At 45.2% G+C, this 20,310-nt stretch overlaps 1 protein-coding gene across 1 annotated transcript in view; it reads left to right on the forward strand.

Moving 5' to 3' along the window:
• The window catches only part of sez6b (seizure related 6 homolog b), a 419,489-nt gene that overhangs the window by 244,837 nt on the left and 154,342 nt on the right, over positions 1-20,310 (forward strand).

Here is a 20,310-nt window from a genome sequence, read left to right on the forward strand (position 1 = left end):
ACATACATGTATATACAGTACGCATGATTAAGACTAGTGGACATACACTTTACTTGTCTCTGCATATGTCATGACAAACTGGGGAAAATATCTGCTAACCTTTAAATAATGATGTGTTACTCACTTATTAAACATTTATTCATTTGTGTCTAGATAGGTCCCCTGATGGAAGGTCAGATGAGGTCAGCCGTAGGTGGATGATGTTGATGTTTGGTGGCAAATAAGTGCAGAGAGGGTGCTGGGTGACTGACTAGAGAAGAGGGCTCTGGTGCTGGGGGGCTGTAGTAGGGGGGGATAGAGCAGTCGTCTGGTAGACGGAAGGTTCCCGGTTTGATTCCCGCTCCTCCCGGGCAGTGTGTCGATGTGTCCTTGAGCAAGACACTTAATCTCTAATTGCTCCTGATGTGCAGGTTGGCACCTTGCATGGTTGCCTCCACCATATGTGTGTGAATGTGTAAAATGTGAGGAACAAACATTGTAAAGCGCTTTGGATAAAAACACTATATATACAGTAAATGCACCATTTACCATTTTTACGTTTCAAATTTTGAACTACACGTTTTTTGTTCTGTACTGTAATATACATATAGAATTGGGCTTAGCAAGAGGCTTTACTATTCAGCGCCAGGTTCAGACTTGAATCTCTAGGCTTGGTCTGTGTTGCAAACACAGGCCTCGCGTTAGACTGCTCACACGGGCCCGATGCCTCCAGTGCTGGAGGCCTTTCCTCCACAGTCGCACTGTCTCTGGTGAAAATAAATCAGCCACTTTACCCTGTAACAGAAACCGCCCTCGGGAACCAGACGGGACGGGGCACATCCGAGTCTTATGCTGGACGTGAGAGGAAACCTAAGTCCTTGGTCAGCAGCATTTTCACGTAACGTCAACAGTAGCTGCCGTTAGCAATGAAAAGCTTCTTTGCCGGCTGAAAACTTTGAAATACAAAATGACGTACACCTGGGGCTAGCGGCTCAGAGCCCCACTTGCCATCAAATTGATGTGGTCTACTGTGAATGAGACAACACCCTGAGCATGCGCACTTGGATGTTCCCACGTACAGTACACCCTGCATTGATAGAGAGGGGCTCGCCCCATTCGTGCTATTTTAGACCTAACGATCGGGAGAATGACGCAATCTGAAACAGCAAGGCAGAGAGATGACATGAACTAAAATACTAATAAAATATATACAATTTAGTAAGATGCTATATCCATACATAATTCATTTGAGCAAATAATAGGCAAATCTTTAAGAATGAATAACATTTGTCTGCAGTTCTTTTTGGTGACACTAGGTGGGGCTCTGCCCCTAATGACCAGTCGCCACTGACCGTAGGTCACACACACACACGTCTAGGTACCGTAGGTCACACACACACACGTCTAGGTACCGTAGGTCACACACACACGTCTAGGTACCGTAGGTCACACACACACACACGTCTAGGTACCGTAGGTCACACACACACACGTCTAGGTACCGTAGGTCACACACACACACACGTCTAGGTACCGTAGGTCACACACACACACACGTCTAGGTACCGTAGGTCACACACACACACGTCTAGGTACCGTAGGTCACACACACGTCTAGGTACCGTAGGTCACACGCACGTCTAGGTACCGTAGGTCACACACACGTCTAGGTACCGTAGGTCACACACACACACGTCTAGGTACCGTAGGTCACACAGGTCTAGGCACTGTAGGTCACACACACGTCTAGGTACCGTAGGTCACATACAGAGAGGCCGCTTGGCTCTCGTGTTGCCTGCTCAGGTAGGGATTCCTTTCCACCCCGAGGAGCAAAATGGCGGTTGTGTGAATAACGGTCGACTCCACATGTACGAGTAACATGTACAGAGCCTCCCAGAGCGGCAGAGCGGATATCACCAGATATAAGCCATATCACCATATAAATTACAATAAGGCTTAATCTGATCACGCATTAGCATTTATGAATACAACTCCCAGAGTCTGTTAACTGGATCAGAGAGAAACTCATTGAACTCTTCCTCCCAGACCCCAGAAACTCATTGAACTCTTCCTCCCAGACACCAGAAACTCATTGAACTCTTCCTCCCAGACCCCAGAAACTCATTGAACTCTTCCTCCCAGACACCAGAAACTCATTGAACTCTTCCTTCCAGACCCCAGAAATTCATTGAACTCTTCCTCCCAGACCCCAGAAACTCATTGCACTCTTCCTCCCAGACCCCAGAAACTCATTGAACTCTTCCTCCCAGACCCCAGAAACTCATTGAACTCTTCCTCCCAGACCCCAGAAACTCATTGAACTCTTCCTCCCAGACCCCAGAAATTCATTGAACTCTTCCTCCCAGACCCCAGAAACTCATTGAACTCTTCCTACCAGACACCAGAAACTCATTGAACTCTTCCTCCCAGACCCCAGAAACTCATTGAACTCTTCCTCCCAGACCCCAGAAACTCATTGAACTCTTCCTCCCAGACCCCAGAAACTCATTGAACTCTTCCTCCCAGACCCCAGAAATTCATTGAACTCTTCCTCCCAGACCCCAGAAACTCATTGCACTCTTCCTCCCAGACCCCAGAAACTCATTGAACTCTTCCTCCCAGACCCCAGAAACTCATTGAACTCTTCCTCCCAGACCCCAGAAACTCATTGCACTCTTCCTCCCAGACCCCAGAAACTCATTGAACTCTTCCTCCCAGACCCCAGAAACTCATTGAACTCTTCCTCCCAGCACCCCCCCACACAGACCTTCCCTCCCCCCACTGTGAAAGGAGACTGGACGCCGTGGTGTTACCGGGGGAATTCAGGACCACAGGCTGCGATAAAGACCCGCCGTTAAGCCAATCTCCCGGTATGAATCGCCACGCGGTTCCCCTCTCATTTACAAGCCCACGTCTCACTTTTATAGGCTCCTATACTGTACGGTGGAGAAGGGGGGCCTGCTAGTGCGTGATTTAGCGCTGGGGGGGGCCGCCGAGTCTCCGCGTAGCCCCGGCCTCCGGTGGCCCCTCCCGTGTTAGTCTAATTGAAAGAGAAGCGGCAGGGTGATCATGCTGTAACAACAATCCCATGCCTCGCGCCCCCGAGACCCAACTGAGCAGAGATATGCTGCCGCAATAAAGCATAAATAAAACGAATTGCAGGAGGGGGGTGTGTGCCTGCAAGCTCCTCATTGGCTCATTGACTCCGAGGCAGCCGGGATAAAGAGAGAGGAGAGAGAGAGAGAGAGAGAGAGAGAGAGAGAGAGAGAGAGAGAGAGAGAGAGAGAGAGAGAGAGAGAGAGAGAGAGAGAGAGAGAGAGAGAGAGAGAGAGAGCGAGCTGCACACCTTCATCGCCATAGAGACGGCAGCCGGCTGGCAATTCGTTCTCTCCCTTCTTTCTCTCTATCTCTGTCTCTCTCTCTCACTCCCTTTCTCATCCCTCCGTTTCTCTGTTTTATATATGATCTATGTGTGTGTGTGTGTGTGTGTGTGTGTGTGTGTGTGTGTGTGTGTGTGTGTGTGTGTGTGTGTGTGTGTGTGTGTGTGTGTGTGTGTGTGCGTGTGCGTGCGTGCGTGCGTGCGTGCGGGTGTGTTTCTATCTCTCTCTCTCTCTCTCTCCCTTCCTGCTTTTTATCAGAGTAATTTGTCTCCTGGGGCGGATAGGAAGGGTGTTATTGGCACAGCAGATTCTCCTCAGAGCAGACAGGTCTCTCTCTCTCTCTCTATCTCGACCCATCTGTCTCCCTTTAGCTCTCTGCCTGTCTCTCTCTCCGCCTCCTGATTGAGGGGGGGTCCCGGGGGGGGCAGGCGGAGCGGGTTCAGGAGGATCTGAACTCGGATCTAAATCTCGGTGAGGCTTTAGCCTCTTTGTGTCGCCGTGGACACAATTGGAATGAAATCCGAGGCAAACGCGGGGATTTAGCGTTGCCGCTGATCGCCTACTATGGAGTACAGCCAAATACATTAAAGCTATCTACACAGTACGGCTAATGTGTACCATTAGAGGCCAATTCTACCCAGAAGACAACGCTGCTACTTTCTCATTTGAGAGTCGATGGTGGTTGGAACACTGAACTATGCATATATATGCATTATTGCCACTTAATGGAAGGGATAATGGCAGAGTTTCATAAATCTGCTGTGATGTCACACGGGTCCTGTGGGAGTATTCAAGCATTTACAGATGAATCGCGAATCGAACGCTGATGTAAGGACTGAAAGACAGGAGGGTAGCGGCTAGAAGGCATCCACGTTACAGCCGACTAGAAGGCATCCGCGTTACAGCCGACTAGAAGGCATCCGCGTTACAGCCGACTAGAAGGCATCCGTGTTACAGCCGACTAGAAGGCATCCGTGTTACAGCCGGCTAAAAGGCATCCGCGTTACAGTCGACTAGAAGGCATCCGCGTTACAGCCGACTAGAAGGCATCCGCGTTACAGCCGACTAGAAGGCATCCGCGTTACAGCCGACTAGAAGGCATCCGCGTTACAGCCGACTAGAAGGCATCCATGTTACAGCCGACTAGAAGGCATCCGCGTTACAGCCGACTAGAAGGCATCCGCGTTACAGCCGACTAGAAAGCATCCATGTTACAGCCGGCTAGAAGGCATCCACGTTACAGCCGACTAGAAGGCATCCGCGTTACAGCCGACTAGAAAGCATCCGTGTTACAGCCGGCTAGAAGGCATCCATGTTACAGCCGACTAGAAGGCATCCATGTTACAGCCGGCTAGAAGGCATCCGCGTTACAGCCGGCTAGAAGGCATCCGTGTTACAGCCGGCTAGAAGGCATCCGTGTTACAGCCGGCTAGAAGGCATCCGTGTTACAGCCGGCTAGAAGGCATCCATGTTACAGCCGGCTAGAAGGCATCCATGTTACAGCCGACTAGAAGGCATCCATGTTACAGCCGGCTAGAAGGCATCCGCGTTACAGCCGACTAGAAGGCATCCATGTTACAGCCGGTTAGAAGGCATCCATGTTACAGCCGGCTAGAAGGCATCCGTGTTACAGCCGGTTAGAAGGCATCCGCGTTACAACCGGCTAGAAGGCATCCATGTTACAGCCGGCTAGAAGGCATCCATGTTACAGCCGACTAGAACAGTGGCGGCTCTACCACTAGGGGCGCTAGGGCGCCGACCCACCTGCTGGCCAGCTGCTGTTAAATCAGAGAAGAAGAGAATAAAACTTTTTCGTTTTTGTGTTTTATAGCCCTATAAATAATATAAACATGTTTAAAATTAATAATATTTACTCATTTTAAGTATGTTTGTATTTCCAATGCACAATATAACGTTATTATCTAAATTAAAAAAACACCGTTTTCCAGAGCAGGAAGTGACATCACGTTTTTTTATTTTTTTTATTTTTTCGTATTTCTCGGGGGCAATACGCGATAGCGCTCTGCGTGCGCGTCACAGTTTGATCGCTGTCTCCGTCACAGCCAATCAGTGCATACGGCGTTGTGCGTTGAAATATGACTATTATGTTGGAATCCGAGCGCGATTTGAAGCGGTCTAGCCAGCAGCGTGAACTTCCGTGAAGGATTTTCCATAGCCGCATTTCGCGGAGACGCTCTCTGATTGGCCGACGCCAGTATTTCTTTCCATGGCAGAATTTCACAGAGACGATATCTGATTGGCCGAATCCAATTTCTAGCTTCTAGCTTGGTTGAGATAGTTGTGTTGTTGTGAGATGCATGCAGCTGTTTGCCGTGCCGTGACTGCAAGTTCTTAAGCTTAGGCACTCTTTCAAAGTTGGTTAAGGTTAGAGTTTGTCTTAGAGCATGGCGATAGAACGCCAGGTAGTTTTGCAGTCTGTTCGAGCGGAAATGGACAACGGAATGTACTTGTTGAGTGTTGTGGCAACGAGCTCAGCTGAGCTAACACTTGGCTAACTGCTAACTTGGCCCTGGACGTTCAACTAAACAGTGAGTCTCTCTCGCTCTCTCTCTCTCTCTCTGTATCTGTATCAATCTTGGATGCAATAATAACGTTACTTACCACACTGACTATCTCGATGGCTCATTGATTTAACTACTGCAGCTCTCTCGGATTGAAAATACGTGGATTATGGCTTGTTCAATATCGTCTATGTTTGAATGAATGAATGAATGAATGAGAACTTTATTAACAGATTGCAGAATGGGTACAATACAGTACGGCTCAATACACACAATTGTTAAGGGGATGCAGACCAGAGAAAGACGTTTGTCTTGTTTACATCAGGGTCCCAGATTTTCGATTCATATCGATAGTTTAATAGCTAGCCTTGGCTCGTTTAACAATATGCAAAATATGTGTACAGCCCTGTACTCATACTGAAGTTATTCTTGGTATATAATAGGTCTGATTGTGTAACGAATCGATTCCACGTCGCGCTGTGTGTGAGAGAGAGAAGGAGAGAGGGAGAGATCTGCCTGTGTTTGTAGACGGGCGAGTTTTGTTTCTAACTTTTCTATTTATATATTGTGTTTCAAGTTGTGAATTAGAGTCTAGACTATACTTTATTTGACTGGTTGTGTGTTGTTGTAGTAACAGCTGAGCGACTCGTTCATAAGAGCCGATTCATTGCCGTGAGCGTGAGTCGAATCGCGCACGTCTGGCAATGAGTGTTGCGTGGTACTGTACTGTACATGTTTGCATTTAATGTTTGGTATAGCGCCCCCTAGTGGCGAAACCCACCGGCCGCCACTGGACTAGAAGGCATCCATGTTACAGCCGGCTAGAAGGCATCCATGTTACAGCCGACTAGAAGGCATCCACGTTACAGCCGGCTAGAAGGCATCCATGTTACAGCCGGCTGCCTCTGACTGTGTATCCAAAGCGACTTACAAGTTCTGTACGACAAGTCAGCAGGAAGGGTACAACTCTTTCAGCTGAGTAACAATGTTCATTCATGTTCAAAATTACAAACATCTCAAAACAAACTGGTCAGTCTACTGCTTGACCTTACTCCTAGAACCCACCTCATCCCTCCCCACTTTGACAACCTAGGATGGCTTAGAGTAGACAACAGAGTACAGCAACTTGCAATGGGCCTGGTCTACAAGATACACTACACGACTAAGGTACCCATGTACATGTCAAAATACTTCGCAAATGTCAGTGAATACCACGATCACAACACCAGAGGGAGCTCCACAAATCATGTTAAACCCAGATTCGGCTCAAACAAGGGACTAAACACGTTTTGCAATTATGCCACATCAATGTGGAACGCCCTACCCAAAGCTGTAAAGGAATGTGAATCACTACCCACTTTCAAAACCACTCTCAAAGAACACCTACGGGAGACTGCAATTCGAAACTGGCCCATGTAAATGTCCTAACCCAACCCCCTCCAATGTACAGTAAATTACCTAACCCAAGAATACACGAGACCCTCCTCTTGGAACCAAGTATGGTTTCGTCAATATTCCAATGTACAGTTTTGCTTGTACAGTTGTACAGTTTCCCCCCCCCACCCCTCCTACCTGACCACCTCCAATGTACAGTCCCCCAACCCCCCCCCCCCCCACCCCACCAATGTACAGCTTCTACGTCAAATGTATATACTCTCTTTTCTAGACTCTTTTTGTACCACAAACAGTACTGTATTTGCAAATCTGGTATGTCATATATGTATAGCTGTAGCAGTACTGTCTATCTGTATGTCGTGTATGTCATATATGTTATGATGAATTGAAAATGGGGGACCCTGATGTAAACAAGACGGAAGTCTTTCTCTGGTCTGCATCCCCTTAACAATTGTATGTATTGAGCTGTACTGTACTGTACCCATTCTGCAATCTGTTAATAAAGTTTTCAATCAATCAATTCAATCAATCAATTCATCAAACAGTGTTGAAACGTGGGTGTTGCAGTGTTGAGTGCATACTAATAGAGACATATGCATAATAGTATAAGACAGTAAGTACTATTACTTTTACAGTACACTTTTACTAGTATGTACTTAGCTACTAAGTAATCTACCTTGCCTATACTACTACCTTACTATGCTGATATGTCTTTACTACTATGCGCTCAAGACTGTAGCACTCAAGTTCCACACTGTTTGACGAACAATCGTACTTACCCTTAGCTGCCAGAGTTGTACCCTTCCTGCTGAACTTGTAAGTCACTTTGGATAAAAGTGTCATCTAAACGACTGCATTATGGAAGTATTATATAATAAATCGGGAGCCATTAGGCGACAGTATATGTGAGTCAGTGCAAGTGCACGCTCTATGCATCTCTATGAGTACAGCAGGGGAGAAAATGCTGCAGGGGCAAAGCACACTGTATGTTTGTGGAAACCCTCCAAAAGATTGACTGCAGCTCATGTTTTGGAGCATATAATGCTGTATACTGTATATATATATATTTATATATATATATATATATATATATATATATATATATATATATATATGCGCTTTGGATAAATAGCTTTATATAAATGCAGTCCATTGTCCATTTACATGTAAGAGATAATGTCCCGCGGTCAACAGGGTGACTGAAGACCTGAGGTGAAGTAGAAGGCTCTAGGACAGGGGTCAGCAACCTTTTTGACATGGAGTGTCTGTTTGAAATATAGTTGTAACTAGTGTGCCTCAACAATATTCCATGCATCGTAATTTTTTTCTTCTCATAATCAGGTATTTTTAATGATATTTTTTACATTATTACATCATTATTGTTATTGTTATTATTAACAATATTATTATGATGGTTGTATCAACCCTAAATCTGAGTTGGGGGGGGGGATGCAATGCAGACAAACAGCTGCATACAGTGCGACCATTTCACTCACATTTGCCCATTCATTTTTGGACACATCACACACCATCGGTTTGTGTACTGTACGTGTGCTGTCATAGCTCCACCCACAGGCGTAATGGAGAACACCAGGAGAACACCAGGATGTGAATGGAGGGTGAATGTGAGGTATATCGTGTAAATAAGTTTTGATTGATCGCAAGACTACACTGTAAAAAAAATTATAATAATAAGTTACCAGAACTTAAAAATATTGAGTTCAGTTACTGCGCATTAAGGTTTTCAGTTTTCAATCCATAATAAGTTAACAGAAAGATAAGTACACAACCACATTATTTCAACCTAATAAAACTATGTTTATTGTCATTGTTTTAAGAACACAAGTTGACTTGGTAATACTCACATTTTGAGTAAAAAAAATGGCTTTTAACATGTGCAATGTTCAATGAAATAGAAAAATAAATAATTAAATGTGTTGATTAATCCCACTGGTCACAATGGTGACCGTAATAATGTTTTTGTTATAAGGCTCTGCAAATGTTACTGAATGATGTAGCAATGTATTTCCAGCTAAATTGAAATAATAAACAAATAAATGGTCTCAATTAAATATGTGGTAGTAAAAAGAACCTGTGGGAGGATTTCAACAAGATAAATGCGACAACAGTGCATAATATTTCAAAGCAAAAAAAAAAATAATAATAATAATTACCCCTACCCCTGCTCTAGGATCTCCCTGAAGCGTGATTTTTTTCGTAGCCGCAGTTTGCGAAGACGCTCTCTGATTGGCTAGCCCGCGTACAGCGAAGACCCTTTCTGATTGGTTTAGCTCCGAAGGGCTCTGGGATAGAAATGTCCGCCTTGTACATATATATTCTCTGCTTCGAAGTGGTTATGCTTAGAGTTTGGAATCAGGGCTGGTGGTCCATTGCCCTGCTCTAAAGATAAACTCTAAGCATAACCCACTTCGAAAGAGGGCCAAAGCATAACCACTTCGAAGCAGAGAATATATATGTACGAGGCGGAAGAGCCCTTCGGAGCTAAACCAATCAGAGAGGGTCTTCGCTGTACGCGGGCTAGCCAATCAGAGAGCGTCTTCGCAAACTGCGACTACGAAAAAAAATCACGCTTCAGGGAGATCCTAGAGCCTTCTGCTTCACCTCAGGTCTTCAGTCACCCTGTTGACCGCGGGACATTATCTCTCTGAAGGCCTTTATTTTGCAATAATGACCTCTGACCTCTGACCTGCTGTATATCATCCTGCTCATTACATGGCTACCTATATAACAAAGACATTCATAATTCAACACAAAACATGGATTTTAAATAGTTTTATCTTTTATTACAAACTTTTGCCAAAATGTAAATCCATGTTGTTGTCGATGGGTGGGGGTTTACTCATTCATTACCCCCACCAACATTGCTCTTGTCTGTCTGTCTGTCTGGGGATTCAAACTGGCAACCTCCTGTAGTCACAAACGCACGCCTCTGACTTTCAGTGTAGGGTTGAACGATTAATCGATTTTAAATCGAGATCGCGATTTGAAATGATGCAATTAGCAAATCGCAAAAAAAAGAATTATCGCAATTCTTTCTTAATTTTTTTAACCAGGAAGTCCCATTGTGATACAAGATCTCCTTTGCAAGTTGTTGTTATTGTTGTAGGAACGGTTTGGGAGAGGGAGGTAAGGGGTTTTAGATTGTGTGTTGTGACGTTTAGACTTCAGAGAGGGAGAGTAAAGTACAGAAAAAAAGGTACCGTCGGGTACCGGTATCGATTCCCAGGTAAAAATAAACATTTTCAGGCTCGGTGTCCCGAACAGACCCACGCGTAGGCCAGATGCAAGCCGCATTTTACAATAAACCTCTGTGGGGCTGCTAAAAAAATATGATAATTGTAATCGCAAATGTAAACGCAATCGCAATATCTGTCAGAAAAATCGCAATTCGATTATTTCCCAAAATCGTGCCGCCCTATTTCAGTGCTGCTCGCTGCCTGTCTTCGCCTCCACACCAAGACATATGGATCTGTGTCTAGGATTTATGTCAGTTCAGTTTGTAGAATTCTCACAATCCATTACCTCAACCGAGCGATAGCTTATTTATTTATTCATACCATATCTGTCCACATCTGTCTGTACATACCTGCATATAATCCTTTTAAAATATCTGTAGATACTGATCTATATCTGTGCATATCCCTTACCTACTCTTATTAGTTACACTGCTGGCCAGTATGACTATTACCATACTGTCTTTATACCTGTATCACTGTACATGTGAATACTACTTATGTGCATCTGATTAGCACTATTACTCAGTAGTACTAATTTATATATGTTATATATAGTTTAATCACCTGTACTAAACGTATTTTCGTTATACTGTACTTGTGCTGTATAATGACAATACATTTTAATCTAATCTTTTGTTTGAGCAGTGATCATGTAGCAAAAGCCAATCAGAAAGCTGTTGCTGTGGTGTGTTGATTAAAAACAGACTTCCACCTGGGTGATATTCAAACGACAGCAACCATCAATGACCCAATTGTCGTTGAAAATCCTAGTGCAAATGTTGGGGTTTCAAATACAGGTAGTCTGTCAGTCTGAGTCAGCTGCCTCTCTGAGTGACTTATCAACACTGGGTACCTCTCTCTCACATACACACACACACAGTTGAATGAACCTCAAATCAAAAGAAGACACATCACCCACCCCCCCCCCCCACCCCCCCGCCCCCCCATCCCCTCCTCTTGCCAGGTGACAAAAAAATTACACTGAATTCGCAACAGCTATAGGCAGGAAATGAGATTCTGAAACACATTCATCTCCTCGGACGAGTTTGTCAGCTCTCAGATAGTAATACGGGTCCAACGGGTCAGCAGAAATAGACTGCCAGAGAACATAGCTGAGAGAGAGAGAGAGAGAGAGAGAGAGAGAGAGAGAGAGAGAGAGAGAGAGAGAGAGAGAGAGAGAGAGAGAGAGAGAGAGAGAGAGAGAGAGATGACATTTGGTCTAAGCAGCTCCATTTCACATAAGAGATGTATCACGATACAGCTGAAAAATACACGAATTCAACTCACATCGTCAACCTACAGGGAACCTTTATACGTACACGATAATTGCACTTCCCCTATGATCGGTTATATATAGCCACCAGCTCTGCACTAGATACAGTGGCAGCAAACATTTTGTTATATTAATTGCAACAAATCCCCATACGGCTACGTCTACAGCCTGTATGCTGGTTTAGCAGCTTAAGAGCATGTGGGATAAAGGACTTTATTGATCTATTATGGCCGGCCTCTGGAATGAGGTCCTGAACTGCCTCTTTGAACTGGCCGGCCTCTGGAATGAGGTCCTGAATGAGGTCCTGAACTGCCTCTTTGAACGGGCCAACCTCTGAAATGAGGTCCTGAACTGCTTCTTTGAACGGGCCAACCTCTGAAATGAGGTCCTGAACTGCCTCTTTGAACGGGCCAACCTCTGGAATGAGGTCCTGAACTGCCTCTTTGAACGGGCCAACCTCTGGAATGAGGTCCTGAACTGCCTCTTTGAACAGGCTAACCTCTGGAATGAGGTCCTGAACTGCCTCTTTGAACGGGCCAACCTCTGGAATGAGGTCCTGAACTTCCTCTTTGAACGGGCCAACCTCTGGAATGAGGTCCTGAACTGCCTCTTTGAACAGGCTAACCTCTGGAATGAGGTCCTGAACTGCCTCTTTGAACGGGCCAACCTCTGGAATGAGGTCCTGAACTGCCTCTTTGAACGGGCCAACCTCTGGAATGAGGTCCTGAACTGCCCATTCCCAATGGGAAATGGATAGTCCCCCTCTCTTAAGTATTGTTCTTTATTGAGACAGTGTGTGGGAGGGGGAGGGGGCGGGTGGAGAGACTAAGCGGTTTATGTGAAGATGGCTGCTTTTTTATATAGAGCTTTTATCCAAAGCGCTTTACAATTTGTTACTCACATTTTACACATTCACTCACAAATTCACACACCGACGGTGGAGGCAACCATGCAAGGTGCCAACCTGCTCATCTGGAGCAATTGTGTGAAGATGCAGGAGTGGACCCAGAAACAGGCTCAGTTTTGCCAGAGACGTCATTTCAAAAAAGTGTTTTAAAAGTCTTATCTTGAAACGCAAATCATTTGAATCCTAAGCTGTTTTTTACCCAGACAGCAGGCTCTCGTTTTAAAATGACGAGAGTTGTATTTTTGTGCTGTGATACTTATATATAGTTCATTTTAATGTATTTTTCAGAATCATAGCACAAAACTCTAGACGAGTAGAACCACCCTGGGATTCTAATGGTTTGCGTTTCAAGCCAGCGTTCCCATTCAAACGGAGACTGCTCCTGGGTCCATTCTTGTAACATGCTCTCTAGCACATAGGAGGCCACACGTTTAAAGCAAGTTCATCAAGCTATTTAAAAGAAAACACTGTTTTGGCCAGTCTAATTTCCTTGTGGCAAGCCATTCCACAGTCTAGGCGTCCTATTAGCAGGGTCAAAGGCTGTTCTGTGGCTCGTATGAGGTCAACAGGCCTGTAATGTAGCCTGGAGCCAGACTTACTAGTGCAAAGGTTATCGATAACATTTTGAAATACATTTAAAAAGAAAACGAAATGGAATCCAGTGTTGGGATACAAATATTTGGGTATTTGCTCTCAATGCTCTCATTAAGTATTGTGATATCCAACACTTGTACTTTAGTTTGTATATTGTATTGTATATTGTATATTGTATAGTGTTATTCCTCCTTTACTTTTTTTTACTGTAGGCCTATTAAGCACATTCTCAGGGGCTCATACAGAACAAACCATTTCACTGTGAAGTACATATGTGACAAATAAAAACAAACTTGAACTTGAAAAATTGATGTCAATATGCAATGCTTAAGTTTAGCTCTGCTAAAGTAATTTGGTTTGATGAACATTTATAACTAGGGTAGCCAAACGTCCCGATTTGCGCGGGACAGTCCCGCATTTCAGCCCTCTGTCCCGCATGCCGCAAGAGAAGATCAATGTCCCGCATGTGCGCCCTTCCGAGCCCATTCTCTGGGCCCTTTCTCACTCACTCATTCTGTACGTACCGGTCCGTACCGCCCTCATTCCGGGTCAGAGTGCGAACTCCCCCCCCCCTCTCCTCCCTCTAGTTTGTGTACACACTGCAGTCTTGGTTCGCTTCGGGTTCTGTTTACGGTTTGCCTTTTGAGCGTTTACGCTTGCCGTAGGCGATGATGTCACGTTCGAAAATGTAAACAGGAATGTCTTAACACGACTGCGGACTCTGGATGCTGAATATAAAATGAACAAATTGCCAATAAATATGAAGTTATATTTGAACCTCTGTTGTCAAGCCTTGTCAATATAACCCACCCCATTTTATCACGAATGGATGGTGTTGTAGAGTCCGCTTTTGAGCGTTTTAACGATAGCGCTAAGCTAACGGCCAAAACGTTAGCTTAGCCTTTACTAGTAACATTGCTGCATCGATTATATGCATTATATTGAATGTCATTGATCTACTGGTCGACCACGGCCGACTGGTTGGGCACCACTGGTCTAATAGAAATAAATGCATTCGAACAATGTATAGACATAGCAATGGCAAACAAAATTGCCAGGCCTAACCGCCCCCACTAGTGCGCACCTGAGACCACCTATTTCAGCGGTCCAGGTTCAGCGCCCCCGGGGACGAATCAGCGGGGGGCGGGGACGGGGGACAGCGTTCTCACTCAGACAGACACACCCTTTTCTGATGCGAGGCGGGTCGCCTGTAGCTGTTTCCGCAACCGTTCCTACTTCCGGGGTAGGCCTGATTGGCCCCGACAGGCACGTGACCCGCCGCGGCCACGCCCCGCGGCAGCCCCAGGAGCAAGCGCGCTACTGCTGGAGTTCGCTTCGCCTTTCACATCGCTGCCGTTGGCGAAAGCAGGATGAGAGGCGAGAGCGTAGATTTAGCTGTGTATCATTTAATCATTTAACATTTGAAAGGCATACATTGTTGTCATACAGAAGTACAGAATACTTTTATCCAAAATGCTTCTTACTGTTACACTGTTAGAGACTGTGCAGTGCACGACTTTAGTCTCACTCGAGTGAGGAAGACCGCTGGTTCTCCAACATACAGCGGTGTGCTCTTCAGAATGTACCGGGAGAAACGTTTACTGTACCCCGCAGACATAAGCGTCTCACAGGGCTGAGCTGTGCACGGCTTTAGTCTCACTCGAGTGAGGAAGACCGCTGGTTCTCCAACATACAGCGGTGTGCTCTTCAGAATGTACCGGGAGAAACGTTTACTGTACCCCGCAGACATAAGCGTCTCACAGGGCTGAGCTGTGCACGGCTTTAGTCTCACTCGAGTGAGGAAGACCGCTGGTTCTCCAACATACAGCGGTGTGCTCTTCAGAATGTACCGCTGGTTCTCCAACATACAGCGGTGTGCTCTTCAGAATGTACCGGGAGAAACGTTTACTGTACCCCGCAGACATAATAAGCATATAAGCAGTGCTTACTAACGTTATTAGTTACGTTATTTCTGACCGAATTAGTCATTCATTTGTCTGCTTTCGCCAACGGCAGCGATGTGAAAGGCGAAGCGAACTCCAGCAGTAGCGCGCTTGCTCCTGGGGCTGCCGCGGGGCGTGGCCGCGGCGGGTCACGTGCCTATCGGGGCCAATCAGGCCTACCCCGGAAGTAGGAACGGTTGCGGAACAGCTACAGGCAGCCGGCCTTGATTCGACACAGAGCAGTGATGAGAAAGGGCCCTCTGTTCCATTCGTTCCGTTTCTCCGTACAAGTCAACAAGTCACCCGAGAGCGTGCAGCCGTTCCGATTTTGAGAAAGCAGCCAAATGCAACCAACCAGAAGGCGAGGCTGTGTTCCGAAGGAAGCTTACCCGCCTCCTCTGTGCTCAGCACCAATGGGAATCATCCATTAGCTTTTTTTCTGAAAGCCGGCCATTGCTCACCAGACATTCAGAGATTGTAGCTCACAGCGTTACAGACCAGCTCACAACTAGTGTAATGGCAAATTACTTTTACTCATGCTTTTCGGTGGCTTTCAGTGTATGTATGGTAAAAACACATTATACATTCAGGTATATATTACTATTGATACATCGAGGTAACGTTAATATGCCTTTGTTAATCAGAACTATTTGCCTGCGTGCGCGCTTTCAGTGACAAATGCACTCACACTTCGAGACGGTACGTTCATTTAACTTATTCTAGTCTAAAGAAACCTATATATTGATACATCGAGGTAACGTTAATATGCCTTTGTTAATCAGAACTGTATTTTGCCTGTGTGTGCGCTTTTCTAGTCTAAAGAAACGTATATTACTATAGCGTTAATATGCCCTTGTTAATCGGAATTGTATTTGCCTGCGTGCGCGCTTTCCGTGGCAAATGCACTCCGCTTCGAGACAGTAAGTTCTAGTCTAAAGAAACCTATATTACTATTGATACATCTAGGGTAACGTGAATGCCACACAACTATAATGCCTTTAGTTAATCAGAAAGTTATTTTGATCAAAATGAATACATTATGTAAACATGATTATTGTATACATATTCATTACTGTCCCGCAATTTCAACAAATGTCCCGCAAAATCGACACGCTGTCCTGCATTTGGATCATATGGATTTGGTCACCCTATTTATAACTGTATCACCAGCGTAGCAGTGAAAATATTGCAAGGAAATTAAAGCCTATACAGATTAGAAAAGGATTGGACCTAAAATGTAACCCTGGGGCAGGGTTCGAAATTAACGGGGGCTCGGGGCAAAATGCCCTTGAAAATGGACAAAATGCCCCCGAATATCAGTTAAGGGGGGCAGAAAATGCCCCCGACAGTTTACTAATTATATATATGATCTACAGTGCGAGCATTTCCCTTGTATTTGGCCCTAATAATATGTGTGTGTGCGCCACCCGGAAAAATCATTTACTCGAGACGAGTGACGATTACAAAACAGCTCCGCTGTTATAATAGTCCCACATTACACAAGGCGCATAAACGTCCAATCACAGTAGCGCCCGAAAACAAAGTCACGGTACCGGCTTAGGCAAGTTATACATTCAGAATCAGACAACGCAAAAAAATCAGCCAGCCATGAAGCCCATTCATTTTTATTTTGAGCAAAAGATAGACGAGGAGAAAGAGAGGAATCCGGCTGACATGGCTTTTGAAGTGATATTCGCACGTGTTTTTGCGGGTCCAGTCCCCACGGTATGTTGACAGAATTCGCAAAACACCTTATCGACTGAAGCATAAAAGTCATTAGGATACTGCTCTGCTCTGAATTTAGGGCTTAGTGGGAAATTTCTTCCGACGTTAACGTTAACGACGCACCGAAGCAGCTAGACCATTTCTCCGTGTTGTGTGTAACACGCAGCGGTCCCCGCCTCCTCCCTCCTTGCAACAAACGTTCCACCCAAAAACGGAATTTCTATTTCATAATGAATTAAATAATTGTATAAAGAATTTTCAATGTTCTGTCATCTAATAATATATTCCATTACCTTTCCTATCTGTATCAAAGTCAAAATGTTGGTATCATAACAACACTACAACATACAAAAGCAGCTTGACAACCGATATCCTTTGCGTTTGATTGATTGAAAACTTTATTAACAGATTGCAGAATGGGTACAATACAGTACAGCTCAATACACACAAGTTAAGGGGATGCAGACCAGAGAAAGACTTTCGTCTTGTTTACATCAGGGTCCCCCATTTTCAATTCATAGTGTGCACACGCACAGTATAATAATGCATGAGATAAATAGTTAATAAACTCTGTGTTACTTGAACAATTTTCACTGTGCTCCTAAATTTCTTTGTGTGCTCCTAAATTTTTATTTAGATTTTATTTATTAACATTTTATTTAGGAGCACATGTGCTCCTTGGGAAAAAGGTTAGCGTAGAGCCCTATATATGGAGACATTAACATTACATTATCAAACATAGGGACGAAGACTGTAAAAAAAAGTGTCAACAATGTTTTATAATCCTTATGTTAATTTTCATCATAAAAATTCAGTGCCCCCGAAATACAAAAAAAAGCCCCCGAAAAGCAATTAAGGGGGGCAAAAAAAGCCCTTGAAAAAAAATGTTAATTTCTAACCCTGCCCTGGGGTACCCCACGTGTAATGTTAGCAGAACATTATGAAGAATTACCTATTGAAACAGAGAATGTTCCTTTCTCAGCACAGTTCATGCTGATCTTCATACTCAATACTCACAGTTGATTGATGATTTGATTTGATTTTTATTTAGTACATACAATTTATACAAAAGTATAAAAACAAGGGGTACAAGGATAACATGTGAAAGTCTGTCGACTTGTTTCCAACATGGTTCCAGGCAGTAAGCCACAAAACAAATGCAATGTCAAGCTCCAGGCTGTACAAGCCCTGAAATAAATGCTTTAAATACTTTTTACAGACAGTGAGGAGTGTGACCCCACTAACTTTGCATTAGTTCTGTGGCTTACTAGCCAGAGGGTGCAGCATGGAGTCCATCAGTATGAAGAACAGCATGGATTGTGCTGAGAAAGGACTCCACCATCAATCAACAACATCATTGGTCAGTAGAAAATACGGCTAGGGGTCAAAGAATCGGAACTTACCTTTAAAAGAAGAGTTATCTCTTTAACAAGATTCTCCTCTTAGGGCGGCTGAGTGGCGCAGTGGGCAAGGCGCTCGCCACTAACGCAGGAGATGCTGGTATCGAGCCCAGCTCTCGGCGTTGCTACCGGCTTGGCCGGTCGTTCATACTAACACAATTGGCAGTGTTAGGGGTGGGAAAGCCGGTGGGTGGGGATTGGACGTTGTGGACAGCGACTCCTGCAGGTCGGTTGGTGCGCCTGTACAGCAGAATCAGGAAGTATCGGGGGCAGCGTGAGCCTCCCACGCAGACCCTCGCCGCTGAGAGATTGCGCTGTTCAGGTGAAAAGATGCGACAGCTGCCTCCTCGTGTACCGGAGTGGACACGTGATGCAAGGCTTGGTCCTCACTGCAGCCGACCAGTGGGAGGCATAGTCTAGCAAGAAAAATAAGGAGAAAAAGTGGATAAAAAAAAATAAAAAAACAAGATTCTCCTCTTGAGGAACCTTGTGGGGATAACATCTTGCAGAAAAGTGGTAGACTTCATGTGAGAGATTTGGTGAGCCGTTGGTGAGATTCGTTCAAAACATTTCAAAAGAGTAGAATATATTACTAATGCACTTTACTGTCACATTTGCACTCTGGTTAGATGCCAAACTTATTTCTGTTGTACTGTACTTGTGCTGCATAATGATAACACATTTGAGTCTAATCTAATCTAATCTAATCTAATCTAATCTAATCTAATCTAATCTAATATACAGGGGTCCTAACCACTGCACCCTCTGTGTCCACAGAAGCTAGCGTTGTTGATTCAACCTAACGGCGGGAAGACGTCTGGACGCCTCGTACCACTCTTTCAAAAGAGAAAAAGAGAGTTTAGAAAGTGTCAATACACTTCCATTAAAACCAAAGCATGACAAACGGCCTCGAGGTAGCGGCGAGACAAGACAAAGAGACGCGCCGCAGGAGTGGCCATTTTGCAGCTCCGAGGCAATCTGTCTCCGTGAACGCTCCCCCGTTAGCCGCCGTTGTTATGACATCACAATGCTTCCATGATGACTCTTTCATCTCTTATTTACTCCCCCGGTGAGAACGATATTTATAGCCGCCGCGGCTGACCACCGTAATGACTCGCTCGGGGAGCGGCAGGAGCTCCGGCAGCTGTTACCGCGGAGGAAGGTGTCTAATGAGAGAGACGCAACAAAGACCCAGACGCTTCCTCTTATCTCTATAGACTCGACGGCGGCTGAAGACGGGCCCTCCCCCCTCGCCCCCCCCCCCCCCCCCCCCCCCCCCCCCCCCCGACGGTAAGGGACCGCGTCGACACCGGCTCGGGGGTCATAGGTTGCGATTCATCGCCTGTTTAATCCCCCTACATATTTCCTCCTCGCCCCCGGCTCGGTAGCGCCGGACCTGACGGACGGGATCAATAGGGGCTGCGCCGGGCCAAGCCATCCGAAGGCTAACAATAAAACTGGGACAATTACAGTGAGACGGATCAGAGCCTCAGTAGCATTTATATATATTATTATATACAGTATGGCCAAATGCCAGAGGGAGACAGATTGGTAGCAATAAAAGAACAGTTAGTTAAATGGTCACTTGTGGGCTATATAGCCAGAATAGAATCTCTAGATATTGGCATTGTCCATCTGTGCTAGATATTACTGTCCTCTGTGAGATCTCTGTGTGTGTGTGTGTGTGTGTGTGTGTGTGTGTGTGTGTGTGTGTGTGTGTGTGTGTGTGTGTGTGTGTGTGTGTGTGTGTGTGTGTGTGTGTGTGTGTGTGTGTTGTGTGTGTGTGTGTGTGTGTGTGTGTGTGTGTGTGTGTGTGTGTGTGTGTGTGCATGCGCGCGCGCGTGTGTGTGTGCTGTCAAAGACAATATGGTGTTTGCATGCTATTTGCCGAATTACGCTATTATGTACACCAATCGATCCACATGATGTCTATTT

The sequence above is a fragment of the Notolepis coatsorum genome (assembly GCF_963971535.1).
Source record: "Notolepis coatsorum genome assembly, chromosome: 1".
Taxonomy (NCBI): domain Eukaryota; kingdom Metazoa; phylum Chordata; class Actinopteri; order Aulopiformes; family Paralepididae; genus Notolepis; species Notolepis coatsorum.